This window comes from Capra hircus, chromosome 22 (assembly GCF_001704415.2).
Source record: "Capra hircus breed San Clemente chromosome 22, ASM170441v1, whole genome shotgun sequence".
Taxonomy (NCBI): Eukaryota; Metazoa; Chordata; class Mammalia; order Artiodactyla; family Bovidae; genus Capra; species Capra hircus.
The window spans coordinates 31,412,553-31,439,166 of NC_030829.1; the positions used below are offsets into that span (position 1 = coordinate 31,412,553).

General features: G+C 40.0%; 1 long non-coding RNA gene and 1 pseudogene across 1 annotated transcript in view; one reads left to right on the forward strand and one right to left on the reverse strand.

Annotated features, from left to right (window-relative positions):
- On the forward strand, positions 621-1,306 carry LOC102172947 (annotated as a pseudogene).
- LOC102173237 overlaps positions 6,715-26,614 on the reverse strand; it is a 75,208-nt gene continuing 55,308 nt past the window's right edge. Inside the window, exon 4 of the long non-coding RNA XR_310955.3 lies at positions 6,715-7,959. This is a non-coding gene — a long non-coding RNA (uncharacterized LOC102173237). The remainder of the gene's footprint in view (positions 7,960-26,614) is intronic.

Below are 26,614 nucleotides of genomic sequence, written 5' to 3' on the forward strand. Positions count from 1 at the left end.
TTTCATAGAACTTTCATGTCAGTACATTGGACATTGACAATTTCAACAGAGTGTTTGGATGCCAGATTCAAGTGTTTTTACATCACGTGACGAGCAAACATCTGCGGCGGTTTCATGATGATTCAGTTACATTTCTCTGGATGGCAGTACATGGCCACTGATTTAGGAGGTGTTACTGTTTCTTGGATCTTCCACATTGCAGGCAGACTCTTTACCATCTCTTTACCCTGAACCATCAGGGAAGGTTGGTTCTTACGTTATTACTAAGAAGACAGAGGAGCAGAGAAAGATGAAATGCTGATGGCAGTAACAAAAATTGTAGATCTGATCACCTTAATTATAGAATCACTAAACAGCATTTCACCTCAACTGAATGCTCACTGGTCTCAGCTGTATATTAACTCTGAAGGCAAAGACCTAATTTCAGAACATATAGAAAATACCAAAAATATATCAAAGAGAGAAACCAATGACTGTAATTAGAAAACTGATCATTTATTTCTAATACTCTAGCATTGGAATGCTGCCAGAACTTCATAATTTGTACTATAAATTCTCATGATTTGTAAGCAGTAGTCAACTTTTCCATCTTCTCCATTTTGCCTACATTTGCAGGAAGGCATTAGGTATGACACCATAGAATTATAATTTTAGTTTTGTTATTAATTGATTTCTCAGTTTAATTCAAGCCACATAACCATTTCTGGTCTGGTTTTTCCTCTCTCAAATGAGGCATTCTATCATCCCAAAGATACTGGAAGGAAAAGATCCAATAGTGGATATCAAAATGTTTAGAAAAGGCAAAGTAAGATACTACTCAGATATAAAGCGCTAGCAAGGCATGAGCGTGTTATGTAGACAGTGCTTGTTGTCTCACATAAAAACCTAACTAATGGGTTGCAGCTGCTCTCCCAATTTCACTATGCTGCCCAAGGACAAGAAGAAGAAACATGCTGGAAACATGGTAAAGAAAGACAAACCTCCAGTGAAAACATCTGGGGGAAAGGCCAAAAAGAAGTCGTAGTCCACAGGCAACGTCTGGGACAAGCTCAATAACCTAGTCTTGTTTGGCAAAGCAAATACGACAAAACTCTCTAAAGAAGTTCCCAACTATAAGATTATAACTCCAGCTGTCGTCTCTGAGAGACTGAAGATCTGTGGTTCCCTGGCCAGGGCAGCCTTTCAGGTGCCCCTTAGTAAAGTACTAATTAAACTGGTTTCAAAGCACAGAGTTCAAGTAATTTATGCCAGAAACACCAAGGATGGAGATGACCCAGCTGCTAGCGAAGATGCATGAACAGGGCCAACCAATGTTACATTTTGAAAAAAGAGAAAAAGATTTATTAAATAAAAAGACAACTCAGAAAAAGTTGCCTTTTTGTCACAAAGACATTAAGACATATTTATTTTATTTTACTCTAAAATCTTCTTTTAAAACTCCTTAAGTTCTCTTTTCATTAAACAATCCCCCAATAGTCTCCCAGGTAACACAATCAAGATGCAATTTAGAAAACAAGTGATTATAAACACTTAATATTCATTTACTTCTTCCATCCTGTCATTTGTTATTGTAGCATTTATAGCTTTAAATATTAGTCCCATCTTATTTAGAACAACATTGAGAAGCGCTGCTCATTTATCTATTTAAGAAAGGCAATTTGGAGGAGGGGTAGCTAGAGTGATAGCAATTTGTCATTAACAGCAGTTCTAATTAAATAACCTCATCTACACACGACTGCACCCACCATCTTGTGCATTTTCCCTAAGACTAAGTATCTTCTAAACCATAATAATCCACCAGATCAAAAATTCAGCTGCTTATGAAAGTGAGAAAATAGTGATTTACATGTTACACTTTAAAAGGTTCATCAAAGCTGTAATAATTTTGTTGGATAAACAATGTGATTCTTGAAATTAATAAGAATTTATAAATATGAACAATATGTACCCTGAGGAGAATATGATTTAACAAGGAACTGATAAATCATGTTGGGCAAATAATCTGCATACTAAAATCTGTGTAATGGAGACAGGAAATTAAATATTGAAACGTGTAAATAATACACAGTTTGGTGTGTTGGGTCTTTTTCCTCCCCTTAGTCAGGTTAAATCCTAGCTTCATAATAACAGACGTCCCAGTGCAGGTCCTGGTCATTTATAAAAGAAAGAAAACAGAGTAAATTGACACGGATCCCAAACACAGATTCACACTAGGCACGAAATAGAAAGTGGTTTGATTAAGCTCCATTTGGAATAGCTATCTGGTAAAGAATGGAAGAAAATAGCTGTGGAATTTTTTTGTAGACTTCAAATCTGCATTTGGAGCTCTTTCCTCTCAATTGAATAAGCGTCTTTGAAAACTGGAATCAATGTTGCAGGTCCAAAAGACCATGGTGATATGGAACTCAATGAAAATACTGCCAAGGCTAAATTAATTAGAATATTTATATAGGACCTGAAATCTGTAGACAAGTGTTTTTGGTAGGCCATTCAGGAAGATCTTATCAGAACTAGGTGACTAGGTGGCAAAGTCATCAGACATTATTTTCTTCTTCATGATAATTATTTCTGGGAGGAGAAAACCTAAAAATTCTTCCCCAGTCTGCACAGGGCATGGTGCAAGTACAGATGCAAGGCATGGTGCAGGGAGGCAAAAACTTTCTGAAAGATTGGGCTGTCAAGACTGATAAATGTTAGCCAAGCCAGGAGCAGTTACAAGCACTTTAAGGAGAGGAAACAGCATAAGCAAGAATCTGGAGGGACGAAGCTTATGTGCCAAAGCATAAATAAGAGGTGCAAAATGTTGAAAATAAAACCTTAGGAGAAAAGGAGGCAAAATTCCCTATGCTTGTATTTTCCATGCTAAGAATTTTAGAATATTTTAACCTGAACACATTGAAGAACAAGCTTAAAGAAGATATGAGTAATATTGGCAAAATGTGTAATTGACAAACGGTTGGTATCCTGAATATATAAAGAACACTCACCAATCAATAAAAAGACAATCCAGGTGAAATATGGACAAAAGCTACAGACAGACAATTTTCAGAGTACAAAGCCTAAATGATTACAAAAAGACACTTACAAAGATGTTTTGTTTGGTAGTAATCAGGAAAATGGAAATTAAAACATAACAAGGTACCAATTTAAATCCATCAGACATAAAAATCTGACAATGTCAAGTACAATGAAATACAGAGCCGTCAGAACTCTCATACACTATTAATGTGCATACTGGTATAACATTCTACAGAAAAAGCAACAGTTAATAAAATTTAAGATATCGATACCATTTGATCCTACATTCCCCTGCTTGTAATATATCTTAGAAACGTCTCACATCATATATAAATACATGTAAGTACCATTATAGTAGCAGTGTTTATATTCAAAAAATATAACTCACCTAAACATCAACAGAAATAAAAAAATGTGTGGCATACTCAGAGTGAAATATTAAACTGCAATGAAAATGAACCAGAGCCACATATATCAAGGGTGAAATCTCCTAAAATAAAATACTGAGGAAAAAAAAAAGAAAAAACAAGTTGCAGAACGATATATACCTTATGATGCCAGTCATATAAACTTTTAAAACATGCAACATAATAATCTATACTATTCAAAGATGCATATGTATCAGTACAGTATAAAGATAGACATGGGATGTGGGAATGATCATTGCCACACTTCACAGAAAATTGTTTTACAAGGTAGAAACAAAGACCCTGAGAGTTTCTGCTTTTTCTGGTAATATTTTATTTCTAAAGCACAGTGGTAGAGATATGAGAGCTCATTATACTATTTTTTGTACACATACATGGACTCTAAAATATGGTATAGATGAACTTCCATGAAATAGAAACAGACTCCCAAACAAAGAGAAGAGACTTGTGGTTGCCAAGGGGGTGGGGCGGCTGAGAGAGGGAAGGACTGGGAGTTCGGAATTAGCAGATACAAACTATTATATAGAGAATGGATAAACAACAAAGACATACTGTATAGCATGAGGAAATATATTCAATATCCTATAATAAACCATAATGGAAAAGATATATTATATTAAATATATATATTTAAGCAATGACTCATAGCCCTGCACTTTCCAAAGAGGGTTCAGCAAGACACTAACTTGACCTGAACTTGAGTCTCAAAATTAACTCAAGAATTCTATATTCAAAAATATCCACAAATGGTTAAATTTGGCAGAAGAGACACAAACTTAGAGATGGAAAACAAAACAGACAACTCAATTAAAAAGTAATACTAAGTTCCCTATGGGGGCGGGGATGGGGACATAATTTAACCTTTCAATCCCTTGCTCCATATTTATTATGTGGTGATAATAATACAGGGGATGTTATGAGGATTAATAAATTCATTTCTCAAGCTTTGTAGATAAAACTGTGCTCCATAAGTACTTTATTTTAAGAACTATGAAATGGTTTGTTTATGCCAGTGTCCTATTCAGCCATTCCATAAACCTTATCTCCCAGTTCTGGGTTTTGAGATGAATATGGGGTCTTTCAAATAATTGCTAGTAACCTTTGAGGATTATGCATTTTAAGCACTGGTTCACAATGAATATGTGACCGGATATATGTCACACAAGAGAAAGTCAAAAATATAATCCCTGAGAGGTTAACAACACAAATTGTATTTAGAGTTTCAATTTGCTACAGTAATTTCAAACACTTTAGTATAAGTGACTTTGGCCTTCATACCCAGTGTTTGCCAATACAAAGACATCCTGATTAGGGGTCTATTAGAAATGTTAGGGTTTGAACTAGAAGGCAGTAAACGAAGTTGTAAAATTCAATGGAAATATATACACTATGCTCTTCATAAAGATAATTAAAGAAGTTTGTGAATAGTTTTCCTAGAAGCAGGCAATGAAGTGTTAGTCACTGAGTCATGTCCAACTCTTTGCAACCCCATGGACTATATATAGCCCACCGGGCTCCTCTGTCCATGGAATTCTCCAGACAAGAATACTGGAGAGAGTTGCCATTTCCTCCTCCAGGGGATCTTTCCAACCCAGGGATCAAAACCAGGTCTTCTGCATTGCAGGCAGATTCTTTACCATCTGAGCCACCGAGAAGCCCCTAGAAGCAGGTAATGGTTTATCCCAATTCATCCACACTTTCTTGCCTAGCCTCCTTCTGGAAAAAAAGAGCACAAAGTTGAAAAAAAGTTGGCCCTTTTTCAATAAAATCAATTTTGAACCAAAAATTCTGGCAATTTTATGATAATTTTAGATGTATTCATTCATCCCACAATTATGTACCAGAGGAATGCTTTTTATACTTGTCTTTTAACAGCCATATTAATACCTATGGTTAGGTACTTACTAGTATTCTAGGTACTTACTATATATATTCTCATTTAATCCTCACAACACCACCTAGGAACTATCACTGTCCAGAGAGGGTAAGAGAAATTTAGGAAAATTAAGAAATTAGTGTGGCCCAAGATTCCACCACTGGTAACTGGCCTAAATGAGTGTTGAACCTCCTTTTTAACTATGATGCACATGGTTTTAACTTGATTCACAGCAACAAGTACAAACTGTACACTATGATGGGTTCTACAAAGAAAAGGTATGTGGTCTTAAGACAGACTAAATGAGATTTAAACCTAGCCGGCAGTAGGAGACACTTGAGCTGAAATCCGAAAGATGACTAAGACTTTATTCGAGAGAGACAAGAATTCCAGGGAGCAAGAAGAAGAAATGACAAGGGCCCTGTGGCAGGAAGGTAGGACTAAAGGCAGAGAAGAGAAATGAGATCACTGGGGTAGAGATGAGACATTGAGGAGAGACTGAGGGAGAGCAGATATGCCAGACCACACAGAGCATCCACACCATATGAAGGAGCTTTGTCCGTTAAGATCAGTAGGTGGAATAGCACTGGAGGTGTTTAACAAGGATGGGAGGGAGTAGGAGGCTCACATGAGCATATCCACTTTTTGAGATGATCTAGACTCTAGAACGGGCTTCCCAAGTGGCTCAGTGGTAAAGAATCCATCTGCCGATGCAGGAGATGTGGGTTTGACCCCTGGATCAGGAAGATCTCTGGAGGAGAAAATGGCAACCCACTCCAGATTCTTGCCTGGGAAAATTCTATGGACAGATGAGCATGGTGGGCTATAGTCCATGGGGTTACAAAGAGTCAGACACACCTGAGCACAAACACACACACATACACACAGAGAGAACAGACTGAAAGGAGTCCAGAAAAGACGTCTGAGGCTATTAGATTGATTCAGTTCAGTTCAGTCGCTCAGTCATGTCTACCTCTTTGCAACTCCATGGACTGCAACACACCAGGCTTTCTTGTCCATCGCCAACTCCCAGAGACTGCTCAAACTCATGTCCATTGAGTTGGTGATGCCATCCAACCATCTCATCTTCTGTTGTCCCCGTCTCCTCCTGCCTTTGCTCTTTCCCAGCATCAGCGTCTTTTCTTTTTTTTTTTTTTAATTTTTTAATTTTTTTTATTTTTTAAATTTTAAAATCTTTAATTCTCAAATGAGTCAGTTCTTCACATCAGGTGGTCAAAGTATTGGAGTTTCAGCTTCAGCATCAGTCCTTCCAATGTCTATTCAGGACTGATCTCCTTTAGGATGGACTAGTTGGATCTCCTGGCAGTCCAAGAGCCTCTCAAGAGTCTTCTCCAACACCACAGTTCAAAAGCATCAATTCTTCGGTGCTCAGCTTTCTTTATAGTCACATGCATAAGTGACTACTGGAAAAACCGTAGAGTTGACTAGACAGACCTTTGTTGGCAAAGCAGATTGGTTCAGGTGAGAGATAATGGTGGTGACCTCATCAAGGAGCTGCTGGTAGGGATGGCAGGGAACTGGCACAACTGAGACCTACTTAGGAGATGAAAAGCAACAGGGATTGGAAAAAGGGAAGAAAGGAAGAGATCAAGGACCGGCAACTCTTAGGTTTCACTCATGTACAGTCTGAATCTTATACAACGTGCACCAACTATGGGCTGATGGTTACATGATTCTCAAAGTAAAAAGCAGTGCCTCAGGAAAAGTTAGCCCCTGGAGTCAGGTTTGTGGTTTCCTCATATATCACAACATAAAATGTAAAAAAACTTACTAGAGAAGGTTAGGGGCTACAAAACATCCCCCAAAGGCACCTAAGGGCTTTGACTGAGAACTTCAATCATTCACTTAAAAATCAAATAGCTTTGGTTTTAGAAAACAGATATTTTTCATGAATAGGGTAATCTGGTTTTGCTTCAGGCATCATTTCAAACATTCTCTGGAGAAGTAATTCTGAGCCTGTTTGCATCTCTAAAGAACCAATGAGATCTGTGCCCTCTCCACCCCACCACGTGGGCTGAATGGCATCTCAAGGACCCAAATCCTTTCTTTCATGACTGTCCAGGATTCTTCTCTGGGCTTGATATCGAAAATGTTCACCCCGTACATAGTGGGCAGGACATTTCTGAATGTCACACTGAGAGGAGCCCACAGTGTACTATCTAACCAAGAAACCAACTTAAAGATAGCTTCTTTCATTCAGAAAGTGGTTATAGTGCAAGTCTAATATGGAGCAGGTTATCTTGATTCCAAGCAGCTAAGCCAAGTCCTGTCTTCAGGTACAAAGATATACAATTCAAGTCAGGGCAATTAAGGCAGCACAATCCTCTAGAGTCTTATGGCTAGTCCAGAGCATTTCTCTAGCTTCTATTTAGTTTTTGTGGCTTCAGTTTCCTTATCTGCACAATGGGTATAATAACAGTCAATGAGAATTGAAAGAAGTAATCATGAATGATACATTGTCTCCAGAATATGTTCTTCATAAATGTTCATCATTATGATTATGCCCCATCTGGTGATATTCAGAAAATCAGGTGAGAACATAGATGTCAGAGAAAAGATAGCCCTTAGCTACAGGCGTTTCCAGCTTCTCTGGTGGCTCCGTGGTCAAGAATCCTCCTGCAAAGCAAGAGACACAGCTTCAAGACGTGAGTTCAAGATGTGGTCCAAGCCATGGGTCGGGAAGACCCCCTAGAGCAGGAAATGGCAACCCACACCAGTACTCGTGCCTGGGAAATCCCATGGACAGAGGAGCCTGGCGGCTACAGTCCATGGGAATGCAAAAGGTAGGACACGACTTAGTGAGTAAACCACTACCACCACCATAGGAACGTCACATTCTAGTGAAAGAGACAGGGACCAAAGGAAGGCATGTAATGAGAAAAATCAGTGGAAAAACCTTGCCAGGCCCCTAAACCTCTGTCCCCTTGCTCCTCACAGTTTTTTCACTATGCCAGTCCTAGGAGGGTCCTGGCACAAATCTGCAGAAGAAAATTTGAAGAACACTGATCTTGTTAAAAAAGAAAAAATTCTGGACAATGCATCCAGAGACTCTTGCCTAAGCACCTGATGAGACAGATCACTAAACTCGGCTGTCGCATGCCACCATTCCACAAATGCCAGGGTCACAAATCTCACCTACACACAAAAGCACATTTGTCTTTATTGCTGTTGTTCAGTCACTAAATCAGTGTCCAACTCTTTGCAACCCCATGGATTGCAGCACACCAGGCTTCCCAGTCCCTCCCTATCTCCCAGAGTTTGCTCAAAATCATGTCTGTTGAGTTGGTGATGTTATTTAACCATCTCATCTTCTGCTGCCCCCTTCTCCTTCTGCCCTCAATATTTCCCAGCATGAGGGTCTTTTCCAATGAGTCAGCTCATCGCATCAGGTGGCCAAAGTATTGGAGCTTTACCTTCAGTATCAGTCCTTCCAATGAATATTCAGAGTTGATTTCTTTTAGGACTGACTGATTTGATCTCCTTGCTGACTAAGGGACATTTGCATTGAGGAAAGGATAAAATGAGATGTTAAGTGAACAGCCATTGAAAAATAAAAGCAATTAACCCAGTGTCCATCTAGTAAAAGCTATGGTTTTTCCAGTATCACACATGGATATGAGAGTTGGACCATAAAGAAAGCTGAGTGACGAAGAATTGATGCTTTTGAACTGTGGTGTTGGTGAAGACTCTTGAGAGTCCCTTAGACTGCAAGGAAATCCAACCAGTCCATCCTAAAGGAAATCAGTCCTGGGTGTTCACTGGAAGGACTGATGCTGAAGCTGAACCTCCAATACTTTCGCCACCTGATTCTAAGAACTGACTCATTGGAAAAGACCCTGATGCTGGGAAAGAGCAAAGGCAGGAGGAGACGGGGACAACAGAAAATGAGATGGTTGGATGGCATCACCAACTCAATGGACATGAGTCTGAGAAAGCTCTGGGAGTTGGTGATGGACAGGGAAGCCTGGTATGTTGCAGTCCATGGGGTCGCAAAGAGGTGGACACAACTGAGCGGCAGAACTGATACTGAACTGATATTAGGCTTCTCTGATGGCTCATCAGGTAAAGAATCTGCCTGCAAGGCAGGAGATGCAAATCAGTGTCACAAAGAGATAGACACAACTGAGCAACTAAGCACCTACTACATGCTCTGCAACGTGTAGATGAATGCAGAGCAGAATGAGTTTACATGAGGTGCCAGTTTGGGGGCAAAGAATGGTTTTTCTCTGGGTGGAACAAGGAATAGCAGTTTTCAAGCTTAACAATACAAGGCAAGATAAAATGATAAATGATGTAGTTGAGATGATCATTTGATAGGATTTTAGAGCAATTAGAGAACAATAAGGATAATGCCATCTGTCCTTTTTAAAGGACAGAGTTGGGTCAAGGAAGATGATCCAATGGAAATTAGAGGCTGTTCCAGGGTGCAAACAATCGGAGTGATGAGCCAAAGGTGGAAACGAGGAAGGCAAATTTGCAGGAAACTGGAGTGTCTATTGTGAATCTTAAAAACTTACACATAGCTTTGAAGAAATTTAATTTTGAAATCCTCACTTAATCATACTTTCATTTCATTGCTTATATTTCAGAGCAGGCATGACTGCATATGGGCAAACTGAGACCAAAAGTTCATTTCCAAAACTAAGGCAAGTAGCACAGTGGAAACAAAGGTCTAAAGCCTGGCTAGATATTCACTTTCTCATTTCTAATCTCCTCTTGGATATTATGTTCTCAGGTTCCATGAGGAAAACAGGAAGAACTCTCTTTTATTTCTTCCAAGAACTAAAAGAAAGCAGTCAGGGGTCCCAAAATGTAGGCAGTTGGAATCGAGCTCAAGATTTAGTCTCTCCCATGTTCCTAAGGAGAAGAGTGAAAGAGCCAGCTTAAAACTAAATATTAAAACAACTAAGATCATGGCATCCAACCCTATTACTTCATGGCAAATAGAAGGGGAAAAGGTGGAACTAGTGACAGATTTCCTCTCCTTAGGCTCTAAAAGCACTGCAGATGGTGACTGCAGCCATGGTATCAGAAGATGACTGCCTCTTAGCAGGAAAGCTCAGACAGTATGTTGAAAAGCAGAGACGTTACTCTGCCAACAAAGGTCCATATAGCCAAGGCTATGGTCTTCCCGATGGTCATATATGCTTGTGAGAACTGGACCATAAAGAAGGCAGAATGCCTAAGAATTGATGCCTTTGGAACATGGTGTTGGAGAAGACCCTTGGACAGTAAGGAGATCAAACCAGTCAATATTAAGGGAAATCAACCCTGAATACTCATTGGAAGGGCTGATGCTGAAGCTGAAGCTCCAGTATTTTGGCCATCTGATTCGAAGAGCCGATTCGTTGGAAAAGTCTTTGATGCTGGGAAAGATTGAGGGCAGAAGGAGAAAAGGGTGTCAGAGGATGAGATGGCTGGATGGCATCACTGATGAAATGGACAAGAATTTGGGCAAACTTCAGGAGATAGGGACAGGGAGGTCTGGCCCACTGCAGTCCATGGGGTTGCAAAGAGTCAGACATGACTGGATGACTGAACAACAACAATGTTCCTGAAAGAATATTTTTCTCCTGATAACCAAGCATGTGCTTTGTCATAGCTAACTTAAAGGTCACATGTTCTGACCTTTAGAAAAATACAGTTTAGTGTTGAAGTCTGCTCTAGCGTCTACTACATGCTTGCCCTCTGAGCCTTTAGTTTCCAATGACATCACCAAATATTTGCACACTGCCTCAAATGATGGTATTGCCAGACCGTTCCATTCAATGACAGTCTCAGAAGGCCATTTTGCTTATTAAGACTGTCCTTATATATTAGCTTCCCCAGTGGCTCAGACAGTAAAGAATCTGCCTGAAATGCAGGAGACCCAGGTTCAATCCCTGGGTTGGGAAGGTCCCCTGGAGATGGGAATGGCAACCCACCCCAGTTCTTGCCTGGAGAACCCCTGTGGACAGAGGAGACTGGTGGGCTATATTCCATGGGGTCACAAAGAGTCAGACATCACTGAGCCACTTTCACTTTTATATATGAGCATCCTTCAATATTCAAAGTGCTTCCTTTCCAGACGCTTTTTCAACAAATTTGAAAGGTAGTTGCTCAAGGTGACTAAGTGGAATTTCAGCAAGTCAGTGAATGACAGGAAGCCAATCCTTACTGATAAAGATCCACTTCAAATTAACAATATGCCACAAAAGTAGACAAGAATTATTCTGGCTTTAGCTGGCAGATATGCTCAGGTGGTAGTCAATCTCTGGTCAGACCTGGCAAACCAAATGAATCCTGCCACCTGAAAATCACTGAGGGCTTGTTTTCATGGAAAGCTCTGTGACTGAGCAGAGATCCGGGAAATACAAATGCATTTGTGTGAAAAGCAGTGGTGACCTATGCCTGAGGGCCTCACACACACAATCAGTTAGGACCCTCATCTCCCAAGTGCCTTCAAATGGCTAGAAATTATGCAGGCTAGGCCATGTTGCAGCCTCATCAAAAATAGACTTGCACATTTTTCCCCCTGAGGTCACATGTTAGGTCACCCAACATAAGGAACAATGCACAAAGCCATCCAAAGCATCAATTCACCCCATTTGTATGTGGCCCATGATGGATGGATGAGGAGAGACTAAATGAGACCCCTTTCTCAGAGGCTAACATAAGTTACAGTTCCACTTACACATCAAGACTAAGTATAACAGTAATATATACATGGATCCTGCATTTTTAGAAGAGGTGAGGGGGAAGGATTTCTAATAATATGCTACTGCATACAAAATTTATCTAAGTAAATAATTATTTTTAAACCTAAGATTTAGGCAGTTTTACTATTCCACATTATGCTAATGTTTGACAATTACTAAGTGTGGGTATCAGCCAGCGTTTTTTTTTTTTTAAGTTTAATTTAAAGCAATTTGACACGGAAAGGTTATTACTTTAGTTGCCAATAAAAGCTGTACTTTTAACATAAGTGTACAGTAGGCCCTAGGGTATGTGACTATTATCTTTTCTGCAATTATGTGGTGTTCTACATAAATGTTAAAAAAAAAACTTAGAAATATCAAAAGTACTAACTTAGATACAATATGAAAGTTCAATAGAAAGAGAACAGAAAATCCGATTATTTTAGATACAACATGGGTTGAGGTTTCCTCCTAGAGGTTATATTGGGATTAGCACCAGCTGGCTTTGAATAAATTAATTCAAAGTATATCTTAAAAACACACACTTAGCAACCAGAATATCGATTTTATGAACATTCTGTCTTGAGATGCAGTTGTTCAATTTCACAAGCTAAATGCCATTAACAGTAAGAGCAAGTCTCTGAACCAATTAACCTATTTTCTGGAGTTGCTGTGCCACCAAAATAAGAAGAACATTTCTCAGATGCTGTTTGCCATCCCAAGCTTTCATACGGCCCCGAGAAAAGAAAATAATTTATTGCCAGTAACTGGGTAATCTAAACCTTTTCTCCTCCCTTGATCTCTTAGCAAGATAGGACTTGAACAAAACAACATACTAATATTTTGTTCTTAAAAAGACAGAAGGCAACCCAATGCCAGCTCACCTCTTTTCACCTCTTTGCATTTATCTTTGAGGTGCTCAGATTTAACTAATGGGGGAAAGTCAAGGAAAAGAGGCTAGAAAAGAATTTAATCAATAGTGCCTGTCAATTTTTCATTATTATGGGATACTCCCTTCCTATAATAGGAAATCACTCAAGAAAAGTAAGGCCAGCAAAGACAGGGACATTCGCCCAGCCATCTGCTTAATAGGAATATTTAATCCATCAAAGGAGGCCCAAGGGGCACCCCCAGAGACAGAGATGGGGCTGGAGGAAGCCAAGTTGCACACTCTGGCTTTGAAGACTCACCCATGGGAGCAAAAGTTATGTGGACAAATATTTTTTTAAATCCTGTGTCTATCATGACTATTATTATTATTAACATAACATTTCTGGAGAACAGCCTTCTCTATAAGTGCTGACTAAACACTTTAAAAGCATTGCCTTATTATCCCTTAAATTAACCCAAAGGGGTAGGTGCTGTACTTAAACGCATTTTCCCTATGATCACGCCAAGATTCCACTGATACTAGAGGTCATACTGGAAGTCCAACCCCATGTGTCTGCCTACAAAATTTCTGGCTTTAGGACAGTAATTCAGTCAGCATCAAGCAGAATAAACTCATTGAAACTACTTCTCTGTGTGACTCAGTTTCCCTATCCATAAACCAGGGATAACTACAGTACCTATGTCATAAATTTGAGAGAATTATATGCACTGATGCATATGAAACATTTAGAAACTGCTGCATAGTGGACATTCACTAAGAAATGCTACTTTAGTAGATAACTACTGACTTTCAGCACAACCTATCAGCCTTCTTTAGCAAATGTCTTCTATGCTTCTCTTGGCACTTTGAGAGACACCCACCCCCAAATAAATCAGCCTTCCAGGCCCAGAGGTGGAATAAAACTCACATACTGATAGGCTATGCTTCCAAAGAATCCTCAGTAGTAAGCGGTTTGTTTTTTGAAGCATCGTCTTTAATTGCCCCAATTCAGTGCAGAAGTGTGTTTTTTTTTTTCATTTAGCAACTTCTATTTTGACTCTTTTGCTCAGTGACCCCAACGATCTGCTTTTCCCCTTCCTGAGATAAGAATTCAGATCACATCAGAGGTTTGTGAGTGAAAAAAAGTCACTTGCTAATGAAGGCATCTAGTTACCTGCCCAGCATTCATCTCCCAGTTCACTGTTACTGATATAAGTTCATCTCAGATCCAAAAGGATCAGTTCTATTTCCTTATCATCTCTACTTCAACTTGAAGGGGGAATCAAACGCCATGGAGAAGTAAGCAGATTTGTGAATAGAAGGGATGAATATAATACCTTGAACAGTTTGACTTCCATCCCATGAACATCCTTCTCATAGTCACACACACACACACACACACACACACACACACACATACACAAACCTATTGTAGAGATATTATCACACACAGCTGCAAAAAAATAAGAAGCTGAAGCTCAGTAACTCAACCACAGTGACTCATTGGTACCAAGTACAACTGTTGCCTTACCTTCTCCACAAAGCATCCCAATTTAACAGAGAAAAGCCTGGCCAAGGTATACACAAGACTTTCTCTCATTTTGATCTGAACTGTAAACTTTGCTTTCCAATTCTAGTTCCTGCCTCACTTCTATTATGGATGCACCATGGTTAACATATGTTATATCTGCCTTCTTTCTCCCTTCTTATAATACAAACCCAGTTTTCCTTCAAAATTATACCTCTTCTGTCCTCAGCTCATGAGACTCAGTAGGACTACCTACTCCCAGCTCCAAGTTTGGTCACTTAGAGCACATGGATTCAGGCAGAAATGCCTGGTTCAGGGACTAGCATGCAGTCCAAGCCGGACTACAGTTCTAGGTCCACTGGAAGCATTAGCAGAGAGAGGCTGTCTTTACCCTAGAGTTACTCCAATCCTAAGACTCTAAGTCTACAGCATTTGAAGATCTTAAGTGAAAAGAACCTACCTGCAAATAAAGCCATCAGAGAGGAAAGCAGACCCAAAACAGGAAGAAAGCAACTTTTCTATCAACATTTGAGTCCCTGGATTCAGCCATGCCTGAAGCAATACTACTCCCTACACTCGTTAGTTATGTGAGCCAGTAAAACCCCATTTTAATTTACATCCAAATGGGATGAGTTTCCTAGCCTTCTCTCTAATACACTCATCCACAAAGGCCTGCATCTATTAGCAGCTTGTCCTCCTTCTGAGTTGTGACCTGTCACAGTGCATGCCTGATACAGACCTGAGGATCTGGAGAAGTGACATGCCCTTGGTTCTCTTTCGATCATTCCTGATACGTCTCTCTGCATCCTCAGGCAGTTTGAATGGTAAATAACAAAAACGATGCATTGCCCAGACCACTCCATTCCTTAAATAGGAAAATCATCTTTCTCTTCTTTTCTGGGCTTGACTGAGTGGGGAATATAACTCAGGTGTTATCTCTGCTAATGAGATCATGCTTTGTTGCTTTACTCGGATGTCGGTGGACTCCACGTGGAAGACAGCCTAGTCCACAAGACTACTCAGGCAATACAGCTGCTTCATTTCAAATCAGGAGTCTATTTCATGCCTATGTATACATACAAAGAAAAGAGTTTGAGGCTGGATGCCTAGGATGTAAGGAATATGGCACTTCTATAACTTTATTTGCATCTATTTGGGGAAACTTTCTAAGATCATTTTCTGTCAAATTAAATAAACCTACATTTATTTGCAGACAGAATTATGGGCTGGGAACTGATCACCCTGGATGGCAACACGTGGTCCAAAGCCAGGAAGACAAGGTCAGAGGCTGGGAAGGTGGGCTTCATCAGCTTGCTGGGTACTAGCTTTTCACTAGTGGCCACTGAAACATTTCTAAGAAACAGAACATGGCAGAGACTCAGTCAAGAGGAGAACTTCAGTGTAACAAACCCTAGGAGTCCTCTAGGAGAAAGGCCAGGGCCAGCTTAAGATGGCCTGAAACTCAGAGATGGAACCTTTCAGGCTCAGAGAAAGCAGCTCTGCACTGTACCAACTTCTCAGTCAGATCTCCATGGCTTGAATCTGGCCTGAGCCATGAGGTCTGCAACCTTGCGGAAGTTACTTTTATCTTTTCTATGCCTCCATTTTCCCCCTTAATGAACTGAGGTGCCTGGTGTGATCATCACAAGTGTTAAAGGAATGAGCTTCTGCTTGTGTGAAACACAGAGGACACAGCTGTGCATACAGAAAATGCTCAATAAACTGGAACTCTGCTATCAGAAATAATCACAGTCAACACAGGTAATTTGAAATACATGGGAAGACTTCACAAACAAGAACATCTGAAAGCATTCCAGAATGATATGGTACAGGACTTGGGGGCCAGAATTTATTAACAAGTTTTTCCCAGAAGGGACAGGAAAATCTGACCAGAACTGGCAGAACTTCCAAGTCAAACCTACTATGGGCTGGAAGTCTGGGCTTCCTGTTCTAACATCTAACCCAGACAGGGATGAATGCGGCAAAAATGAAAAAGCCAGGGCAGAGTGCCTGGTGAGCTTTACCAGGCAAGCCAAAATGAAGCAAGACCTCAACTACGTTTGGACAAGATTCTGAACAGGGCACGCTTAGTTCTCTGTCTTTGTATTTATTTTCTTTCACTTTAGTTTCTGAGTAAGAGATCCTTTTGAAAACACTCAAATTTGCTTTGGCTGAAATGAGGAAAAAATTTTTTTCAAACATGAGACCTGACATAAAGGGAGTGGGGCACCCATAAAGGACAGTTATGAGTCCACAAGACAGAGGTGCCAAGCGTAACTGTAACATCTGAAGATGTGAGAAGAGAGGGAAGGGGAGCCGTGGTCCCTGAACCAGCCTCCTGAAAGGATTTTCTTTGTCAGTACCAGACTCTGCCTCCTTCCATGTTTTTCTGAGTGATAACTGAAATGACCAGCCACACCCCATCAGACTGTCTTGGAAAGTTTCTGGAAATAGTACAGCTGCCATACAAATATATATATATATATAGAAAAGAGATGATTTTAAGAACTGAAGAGTCAATTCTTTGACATTTCTAAGCAAACCAGAGCTCTTAATATTGTTTTCTTCCTTAAAGTCTAAACAGAAAGTCTGGAGTCATAGACTATGTTTGTGGTTTCACAAGGTAATTGGATTATGACTTCTTTAAAGGCATATTCCAGTCTAAAGAACTTGTCCAATGGCTGTGCCTCTCATATTAGTCCTTCTCTTATTTTGGGGAACAAGACCATCAAATTAATAGTAACTACACTATGACCTTGAAGGTTGGTGATATGATATAACTCTTTGGGCTTAAAATGGACCCATTAACAATGGTTATGATGAGATTCTTGTTAAAATATTAACAATTATCACATCACTCTTTAAAATTAGGATATGAAATTTACTTTAGAAAAATTAGGAGAGGTTGGATAGGGTAAAGGGAAGGTTGACCTCTTTCAATATATCAGGAAGAGATTCCCAAGAGTGAACTGAATGTAAACACTGTAGTAGAAAATTCAGTCAAGGTAGGAAATCAATCTAAGTCAAATCAGCACCACTGACCATACAAAGGGCTTCCCTGGTGGCTCAGTGGTAAAGAATCCACCTGCCAATGTAGGAGATGTGGGTTCGATCCCTGGGTTGGGAAGATCCTCTGGAGGAGGAAATTGCAATCCACTCTAGCAGTCTTGCCTGGAGAATTCCATGGACAGAGGAGCCTGATGAGTCACAGAGTCAGACATGACTGAGCACGCACACACGGCTATGGCATAGCTATATGGACCATCCCAAAATGTAGGCAATATAGTGAAAGCAGGGTTTTGCCTTAAAACTTACAAATGCTCAAGCCTCACTGGACTGTTTCCTCTACATTTGTCCCATGTCCTGAGTGGCAATAAAATACCTTGGTTATCAATCAAGTCATTAAGAAAATGATGGCAAAGAAAGAACCCAAGAAGTTCTGCATGGTTTTTTAAGAAGTCTGCCTATACCAACAAGAAGGTCATTAAGCAGATAAACTATTAGTTGATCCTTGCTAGCAAAATATTTTTAAACTAGGAAGTTTAGTGACAGAATGGTCATTTATTCTGAATGTAAGTGATTTCAGGTCAGCACATAGTTGAAAATGGCACCCACTCCATGGTTTGGTGTGAGGGGCCTCTGAACATCTCTACCTACAAAATATGACTTCTTGACCTCTTTTTAAGATATGGTAAATAACCCTCTTCTCTGCCCCCCTCACTGACTTCTGTACAACATCACCCACCCCTACCCCCTCCCCATTTTTAAGGTAAGACATCATTTTTATAAGAACATACTATTAAAATGCGCACATTTTGTCCTGGAGAGATTAATTTGTAACCCATTTCAACAGATTAATTTATCAGTTTGATTTTTTCACTACTCTACTATGGTCCAATTTCTATCTGTAAATTAGGGAATAATAATGGTATTTATCTCACAGAACTGGCTACAAATTCAATAATTCACACAATGTGTCTGGCGTTCAGTAAGTGCTCAACAGATGTTGGCTCATTTTGCCACTGTTGCCACTGCTTGTAAGTGATCAGCTGCAAGTCTCATGGTTATGACTACAGTACCGAGAAATCCAGAAGTAAGAGGGAAAGCAAGTTCTGTCATGCAGGGAGCTGCCCAGTTAGACCACACCGCACAGGGGATGGGGACTAGATGAAGTGTGGACTGGCGTGAAGGCAGGGTTCTTACACCCTTTTTTGTTACTCTACTTCTGAGCAAGTATATCTTCTCCAATCCTTATATATCCTCTGAGAATGCTGGAAGGAAAATAATCTCTTCAAATTTCATTAAATGGTTCAGAGGCCATTTTTTTTTCCCTTCTGAGGAGAACCAGGCTGCATGATTTAAATGCTCCTAATGAAAGATTTTCTCAGCTCTGTTAATTAGTGTCAATTGCAATGGTGGTTTCTGTTTCAAATCCATTCTTGTTCGCCACTTTACCCTTGCATGATGCTACAAAAGGCGGCAGCAGGCAACAGGTAAACCCTACTGAATCATCTCCAGTCAAAATGGTTGGGATGACTTCCTGAGGGCCCCAGTGAGGTATGTTTATTAATCCATATCATAGTGAAAAACAAGACAAAAAAGTGAGAGCAGGTATGTAATGTACAAGCTAACACGAAGTTGTCAGAGTGGAAGGGTGTGATGGGGAACAGAAATGTGTTGAAAGTGCACACGCTGGTATATCTCATAGCAAAGACCAATGTCTGTGGTTAGGATTCTAATTACACGTGGATGATTGAAAAAGCTACCTATGTAAGCAGCATTCATCTCTACTCATTCATTCATTCAACTCATACTTATAGAGCTCCTACTTGGGATGCAGCTCGCAATTTTACTGGAAAGACAGACATTCAAATGAATTATATAAAAGAAGAGATGGATGGATTAATGGATAGATGGATGGATAATAGGTAGGTAGATAGTTCACAGTGAACAGGACTGGGTGACAAATATAAGAAGGTTAACTAAAGATGACAGCCACTATAAAGGAAAGGGAGGTTATGCTGTAAAATGACATGCAAAACTCAAGCCTGAGAGGTCAGTAGCAGAGACCGAGGGAAAGGTTTGGTGAGAAAAGGCAGCAGGAAGAGTGTGAGTCTCCACTGCCGAGAAGCGCATCTCCTCCTTCATCCCCTCAACACCAAGAAGCAGGCAAGGAGACCCAGGAGCAGTAGGAGGAAGGCCTATCAACAAAGGTTCTGGTCCCGTCTTCGGAGGCTGGGCACCACAAGATTTGATGACTAAAAGGTGGCATGAGGTGAAGTAAGGCCACTTCAGCCCTGCTCTCAGTGGCTAGGAGTCACGGCTGTAGGAGATACAGAATCGGTGGAAGAGAACAACTTTCTCGAGTTCTCGTTTTAGTTTAAACAAGAAGATAAATGACCTGCAACACTTTCTGTAAAGACAGGGAGCTGACATGTAAACTTTAAGCTCCAGTGTAATGATATCCCTTCAAGAGTATTTATGTTACCGTCACATGTGGCTTCGGAATGAAAACCAAATGGCACACTATAAAAGTCTTTCAAGACAACCAATTCTGGCAAATCACTAGAATCCTGAGCTGCTTAGTAACAGTGAATGCTGCTTCTTCCAGTTACTTATATGCCCCTGAATGGTTCCACAGAACAACAAAGGCCTTCAGAGTCCTAAACTTCTCAATGGCCAAGGGGATGGCAATGAAGATTATCCCAGTTTCCCTAACTGGACACTCACTCAGCCAGCTGCTTTACAAACTCAAGAGTCAGTAACTAAACACACAGACCCTAGAGCCAGACGGTCTGGAGCTGAATTTTAGCTCCAACGTTGGAGAGCCCAATGTGATCTTGAGCAAGTGACCCAACCTTTTCACCTCAGTTTCTCCCTCTGAGACATGGAGACAGCAACAGCACCTACCTCACATGGATGTGATATACAACAAAATTAACACACAGACACACTGGAGCAGAATCTGCCATCAGGAGGGTGACTAATGCTGATCCTCCCCACACCCCAGAGAGAAAGCTGTTTAATCAATTAAGTTCAGAGAAAAGAAAAAAGATACCTGAAAATACACAGCTAAGCAAGGGGCAGGGCTAGGATTCAAACACAAGTCTGTATTGCTCCATGTTTTTCCCACTGACTGTACTATGTTCCCTGTAAGCACTGGCAAGTGAGTATGCATGAAGGCAAGGCAAGGACCAGAAACAAAAGCGGTGCAAGCACCATCTTCTTGAGAAGACAGGCTGTGAATTTACCAATGATGATTCCCTCACAAACCACATTTCCCACCAATTTGTAGCCCAAGTCCTGTTTATCCTCAAACAGAAGTAATGTAGCAAAGGAAGGGTGCCTTGAAACTTATGAATGCTCAAGCCTCAGTGGGCTGTTCTACCATATCTGCCTCATGTCCTGAGCGGCAATGAAGCCGTTATTTTTGTTCAGTCACTAAGTCGTGTCCAACTCTTTGTGACCCCGTGGACTGCAGCACACCAGGCTTCCTTGTCCTTCAGTATCTCCTGGAGTTGGCTCAAACTCATATCCATTGAGTCGAGGATGCCATCTAACCATCTTATCCTGTTGCCCCCTTCTCCTCTGGCCCTCAATCTTTCCCAGCATCAGGTCTTTTCAATGGGTCGACTCCTCACATCAGGTGACCAACATATTGGACCTTCAGCATCAGCCCTTTCAATGAATATTCAGGGTTGATTTCCTTTAGCATTGACTGGTTTGATTTCCTTACTATCCAAGGGACTCTCAAGAATATCCTCCAGTACCACAGTTTGAAAGCCATCAGTGCTTCGGTGCTCAACCTTCTTTATGGTCCACCTCTTATATCCATACACGACTACTAGAAAAACCATAGCTTTGACCACATGGACCTTTGTCAGAGAAGTGTCGACAATAAAGTGTCTTGGTTATCAATCAAGTCATTAAGATGGAAAAGAAGGAACCCAAGAAGTTCTGCATGGCTTTTTAAGAAATCAGCACTTATCAACAAAGTCATCAAACAGGTAAACTATTAGCTGTTCTGTGCTATCCAAACATTTTTGAATTACGAAGTTTAGTGAAAGTGTTGTCATTCATTCACTGTTTGAATGTACCCAGATAAAAGAATTTGTGGTGTACTACATGCAATCTTAATAAATAAAGTAAAATCTAAATTTTCAATTTTTGATGGGGCATAGTTTCTATAGTTTTTACATAAGAACTAATTTCAGGAAAAAGATCCATGAATATACACTTGTACTTCATAGAAAAGTACTAGATTTATCCAGCTCAAATAGGAAAAGCTTCTGGCCTCATGAAAAACAGGCTGGTAAATTTCTTTAAGTGACTTCACTTATTCACTGATTCACTATAATAATACTTCGTTTTTTTACTGAAGTCTAATTGACTTACAATATTATATTAGTTTCAGGTGTATAACATACTGATTCACTATTTTTATACATTAATGATACAATCACTATGATAAGTCCAGTTACCACGTGTCACATACAAAGTTATTACAATATTACTGACTATATTAGCTATGCTGTATTTTATATGCCAGTGACTTATTTGTTTTATAACTGAAGTTTGTACTTCTTAATCCCCATCACCAGTTTCATCCATCTCCACACCCTAAAAATATTTCTCGAGCCTATACTATGGCACTGTAGCCCTGGAAAGTTGACACATATCTTTTGTGTCCCACCAGCAAGAAAGTCTTTTCAGCAAACAAATCAACTAGAAAATTGTAAGTAGGGATGAAACTACTTTGACCACCTGATGTGAAGAGCTGACTCACTGGGAAAGACCCTGATGCTAGGAAAGACTGAGGGCAAAAGGAGAAGGAGGCAGCAGAGGATGAGATGGTTAGATAGCATCTCAGGATGTGAGGTGAGCTGAGACAAGCAGACTAGCAGGGAAGCCTCTGCCTCCCTCAAGAATGTGGGCCACGAGAAAGTTGCCACGGAACTGCTGAGTTCAAAGATACAGTAACACAGGTATGGCCCAGGGTCAGGCCCACCACCACTGCCACTCAACCCCTAGGAAGTCAGTGAACAGCACAAGGATATGTCTACAAACAAACCCAACATCTTCAGGCTTGTGCCTGCCAGCAGCAGCTGGAGTCACAGGAAAGGTGTTCGCTTCTGTCTTCCAAACACCATCTTCATGCACTTGCAGGGGCCTATTTTCTTTCAGAACCCTAGCTGCAAGAGAGTCAGAGAGTTGTGGATTTTAGCTACCCAACTGATGATCCTAGAAGGAAGATGAAACCAATGCATTCACCATAGTAGGCATTCTGGGAAAGGCTTTATTTGATGAGAACTTAAGGTTTGTCCAACAGGATGAAACCTGTTGGACAGGTTTGAGACTTCCCTGGGACATAGCCAGTTCCAATCCTAAGTCCCTATTGGTAAAGGCAACACCATTCATGGCCCCCAATACACACATACATACACACACAAACATAACTAGAGTGTATGATGGGACTGGTGATAGGAATCAGAAGTTTCTAGCTGAGGGACAGAGGAAAAGATACAAAAAGTTTAACATACAAAGGAAGATTTGCAAGGGGCATAAAGAGTTGGATCAAGGAATGCCAGGAGTAGTAGTGGTTAGTGGTTAGAGTAGTAAAATTATGAGCTCTAAAGCACAAGAGAAGGCAGTCCATCGGTAAGGGGTGAATGCAAAGGGAAAGCTGAGAAAATGCTTTAGATAGGCCTTTACCCGGAGAAGGCAATGGCACCCACTCCAGTACTCTTGCCTGGAAAATCACATGGACGGAGGAGCCTGGTAGGCTGCAGTCCATGGGGTCACTAAGAGTCGGACAGGGCTGAGCAACTTCACTTTCACTTTTCACTTTCATGCACTGGAGAAGGAAATGGCAACCCACTCCAGTGTTCTTGCCTGGAGAACCCCAGGGACGGGGGAGCCTGGTAGGCTGCCATCTATGGAATCGCACAGAGTCAGACACGACTGAAGCAACTTAGCAGCAGCAGCAGCAGCAGCCCATTCACCTTAAGGTAACCACTGCTTTGTTACTATCATATCTATTACTAATGGAAGAAAAAATACTAGCATTGCTCCCTGAAGTCAGAGATGGGTACAGTTAAGTAATACTAAGTATGTTACAAATATACCGTGCACTATAGACTGGAATTCATAATCATTTCCACAAAAAAGAGAATTTATAAGTCAATACAAATGCAGCTATTTCCTTTAAAAATGTTTTGTATTATATGATATACACAAACATATGTTCCATAGATGGGATTATGGATTAAAATAATGAAATACTTTCAAATCCACCATGTAACTTAAGAATTTTAGAGCTGGAGCTGCCTGTGTGTGTTTTCCCTCATATTTCTAACTCATTCTCTTTTGTTATCCCAAAGTTTATAATTTCTGTTTCTTGCTTTAAAAAATATATAATTGATTCCAAATATGTGCAGTCTGAAATTATTTCAAGTTTGCACACCAGTGATTTCCAGGTGATAGAAATTAATACTATTGCTAATGAATATTTGTCAAAACTTACTTATCAGAATTAGAAAACGAACAGAAGTCTTGAATATTTCCAAAAAGGATGGAAAAAAGAAAGGCAGACATCTTCCATGAATGGTTAATTCACCTTGTAATTTGAGCACGTTTTCATTTAAAAAAAGAATAGTTTAATCATAAAATCCTTTTAGATGTGCCAGTCGGCTAAAACAGTGGCTAATTTCAACTGTTTTTCACAATGGTGAGCAAGTTGCAGAGTTAATGAAATTAAGCTTCCTTCATTTCTCTCAAATTCTCCCCACAAAGAAGAGCTGTAACGTACAAAATGCAGCCTTAAGTGTGTGGCCGTGCTGGTTTTCAGGACTGGAGCCATCACCGATTTGTCACACAGCCTCTTAACAACGTATTTGTATTTTGCAAAATGTATAATTTTTTGTAGCCCCTGAACAAATATATTTACATAACTGTGTCTAACGAGAAATTACATTTAACTTCTCAGAAATGACAATAACTAAAACCTGAACTGCCAATTCCACTTCATTAGTGTGGTAGAAATGCATTCCAAATGTTAATAAAAATTCCAACATGCTGATAAATTAGAGCTTCTAAGGAGCATGTGACACCTTGGTTAATATATTCAACCTCAATTATATTTCTCTTCAGCACCCTGTTATCTGGAACCTTTGCTGGCAATCAGAGGTGCTGTTTTTCAGCGGCCAATTTTCTAGATAATGTAGCTTATCAACACTGTGGGTAAACTTGCCAATGGAATCAGGCTGCACTGAACCACACACACGCTAATTGCATCCCTTTTTTATGCATATTTACAGACTGTCACTTCAAAGAAATCAGTGGCCCATTGAGGCACCCAGTTAGCTGGAAGAATTGCCTCTTGCAAATGAAAATTAGCAAACAAGCTAGTGATAAATATGAAATGAACAAAGTATAAAAATACTGTTTTGTTCAGAAACTTCCTTGTCATCCCAATTTATGCTCTCAAAGAAAAGGAGTTGGGAACCTGGGATGTGCCTTTTGTTTCAAACTAAGACAGAAAGAATTCTTCCTTAAAACCACTAACAAGGTAAAAGCCTATTAGCTTTTCCCTCTGCTCCCACGCCACCCCCACCCCAAATTTCTATTCACATAAACAGGTTATTAAATCCCGTATTAGATTTGCCTTGGAGTTTGAATAGACAAATGACATGTTAACACTTCAGAAACAATTAACCCTGGGAACTTAATTAAGTTCTTCTGACTTTAAGGAAGCACATTTCAAAATAATGTTTCTAAACTCTCTGAATTTGTTCAAGAATAGCAATGCTTTCCTTCTCTCAAGTATTCCTAAGTTCAACAGCAGAAAGCTTTGGCTGACTATATATGGATAAAGGTTACGGTGTCATGAGCCTGCTGTAATTTGACTAACTCAGAGTGAGTATTAACAAAAAAAAAAAAAAAAAAAAGACAGGTACCAAAATATAACAATACTTTAAAAAAAATTTTTTTTCCAAAAGTCCCAAACACTAGCCATCTAAAAAAGCGAAAATGATTTTATAACTATGTCCTGGGAACTGCATACAAACAAAAATATTGAAATATGGGCTGTGTTTTTGTCTGAAATCCTTTCCCTTGCTTTTTAGAATAACATTTTGAAACCTTCCACCACGAGGACAATGTTGTGAAGGTAACATTAGGTTTTGGAAAACATGTCATTTTAATACAAGCAGGTCATTTTAATATAAGTTAAAATAAACCACATACCAATTAAACTATAAATACTTTCAAACGTCTTGTGCCAGAGTGAGCAATTTAGAGTGGCAAAACTCAACAAATAAATGGCACTTAAAGTCTTAGCTTACGGCTCAGGTTCAATGATACTTTATTTGGATTGGAGAACTAAACATCAAGCCTGCTGTATTTCACAGTTTCAACAGATTCCTAAATTCCTCGTCACTACCATTAGATATACAATGTCATTTGAGAGCTTTTTTTTTTTTTTAAGCACAAGCAATAATATAAATATTGATACAAACACTGGGGGAAACATTGCTCTTTTAAGAAACACACTACACCTACATGCCTACTGCTCATTTCTTACATGAGAAAATAGAGTTCTTTAGTTAAATTAGTGCTCATCTGTGTGCACTAATTTAGACAATTATTTAGTATCACTTTCTAAACTGACATACCATGGTATGTTTATCTGTCTGTCTCCCTGCCCAGACTGTGAACTCCTTGAAGACAGATACCTAAGCTGTGGAAAAATGAATAAAACAGAGACCCCACCACTGAGAAGCTGAAAGTGTATGAGGGGCAGGAAAGACACTTACTCAAAGTTATTACGTACCAGGGAGAGGAGCAAAGCGGCGTGAGACCCTAAGACAAGACTAGATGGTGACTCTGCCCAGGGCTCCGGGAAAAGAAATCACACAATTGCTGACACTGGAATCACACCTTAAGAGACATCTAACACTTCAATCCAGCAGGAGAGGGCATTTCAGGCACACTGAACCACAAGGGCAAACCAGAAGGCTGGAAGGTGCGTGAACCAGTCATGGAAAAGAGTTTTGGTGATACTAAATCCTAGGCTGGGCGGGCACGTGTGGGAGTGGGGGTGGACAGGAGCATCCACAGTATAGACAGACAGAAAGATCTGAATTCTGTCTGACTCACCTTTACCTTTCCTATCTTTTTGCTCTGGGGAAGACCAAA